The sequence below is a fragment of the Mustela nigripes genome, chromosome 1 (assembly GCF_022355385.1).
Source record: "Mustela nigripes isolate SB6536 chromosome 1, MUSNIG.SB6536, whole genome shotgun sequence".
Taxonomy (NCBI): domain Eukaryota; kingdom Metazoa; phylum Chordata; class Mammalia; order Carnivora; family Mustelidae; genus Mustela; species Mustela nigripes.
Genome location: NC_081557.1, coordinates 175,363,915 through 175,365,756, shown reverse-complemented (window position 1 = coordinate 175,365,756; position 1,842 = coordinate 175,363,915). Strand labels below are relative to the sequence as shown.

The following is a 1,842-nucleotide window of genomic DNA, read 5'->3' as shown; positions in this document are numbered from 1 at the left end:
ATTTAGCTTCCTACTATCAGATACTATTAAATGCACTGACCTCAGTTCTCCGAAAGCTCATGAAAGATACATCCTCATCTGAAATCATTGCTTTGTCCTGGATTTTGAATTTAATAAACCTAAATCTAAGTCTGCTTTAGGAAAGCTGCTTTATATCTACTGCGTCCTTTATTGAATTTTTACGGGGGGTGGGGCAAGAGACTATGGAGAAAGTCTCTGTTCCTTTATTTGTAGAATAATAAAAAAAATAGAACAAATATCATGAGGTTTTTGTGATGTTTCAATGAGTTACTATACAAAAATGTTTTAGTAGAATCCTAGCACACAGTAAAAATTCAATAAATGTTGCTTTTATAATTATGATTATTATCTAGACCCATCTCTCAATCCCAGGCTTCACATTGCTAAATGCATGCCAGTCCAAGGGAAGAATACTCATTTTTTTTCTTTGTTAATTGTCCTTGCTCATTTGTCATCTTTTCTTTCCTTTTCTCCAGGCAATCTCTCCCAGTCTTTTATTTGTTTCTCTTCCCAGTAGGTATTTATTGGCCTCTCCCTATCCTTATTGTTAACTGTAATACTTCACTTCAATTACATTATATTCCAATTTCATTAAGATTATCTGGGAAATTTATAAATAATAAATGTTTAATAACCATCCTAATGGTACAATTGTTTAGAAGTAAAGATTCCAACAAACATTAAAATTAATTTTAACATTTGTTAGTCATAGGAGATCCATAGTCAGTGTATCTATTTCCCTTTTCACAATTTACCAGAAGCCTTTAGTGCAATGTCTATCCAGTTTTTTGCTCTCTACTAGCTTCCACTTGAGCCCTGCTCCTGCTGCACCACACTTGGAGAGAGTTCTGGGTTCCTGCTAAACCAGCATTGCCCTTGCTTCTTTCAAGTGCCCTCATAGTCATCTGCCAGGGCCTCATCAGCCATGATGATATGTTCTTCAACATCCATAAGATCTGGGAGATCCCAGATCCTATGCCTGGAGGTGGAGGGGAAGATGGTCAGTAGAACAGTGGGTAACACTGATGACTAGATCATTGGTGAAAATGCCACCCGTGAAGACCCCGAGGGCAAAGGTAGCAAAAGCACAGTTGTCACTGTTGTTGATATTGTCATGAACCATCCCTGGAGGGAAAACCAGCTTCACAAAAGAAGCCTACAAGCACCTCAAAGATTACACGAACATAACCAGAGGCAGACTTGGAGAACAGAGACCAAAAAGAGCAAAACCTTTTATGACAGGGGCTGAAGAACAAACCCAGCACTTTCTTGCTAATTAATTGCTAGTAAAATGAATCCAGATGACATGGCTGCTTGACTGGACTACTGTGAGGCTAGTGTGACCCGGTCTATGATTTTCTTAAGGACGGCTTAGAAATGGAAAAATGTTAACCAATTTGGCTGTTACTTTGGATTTATCACCTGTTGTCGTAATGACTGTTGCTTTTCATCTGTACAACACCAGGACTTAAGACAAATGAGACTGAAGCCATCTTGAGCTTTTCGTTAATTTGGGGCTTGATTTACTTAGAGCAGAGGCATTATTTTAAGGGGAAAAAACACATCATATAGGTTGTCTAAAAATAAAATGCACTCAAACTAAGACAAAAATTATCTATCAGCACTTCTACATTATTAACAAGGACTGCAAATTTCAAGCCTTCTTGTGGTCAATACCATGTTGCTCATTCTAAGACTTCCTCAAAGATAAAAAATACTACACCTTCCAAAAACATTTCCACCATAAAATGACAGACCATTATCTTTGTCTGCCAAACAGTGTATCATGTTCAAGTTCAAGCTGAATAATTTATTATATCA

General features: G+C 37.2%; 1 pseudogene; it reads left to right on the top strand.

Annotated features, from left to right (window-relative positions):
• Nucleotides 1-924: 924 nt before the first annotated feature.
• Nucleotides 925-1,413, top strand: LOC132014322 (translationally-controlled tumor protein-like; annotated as a pseudogene).
• The last annotated feature ends 429 nt before the right edge of the window (nt 1,414-1,842 follow it).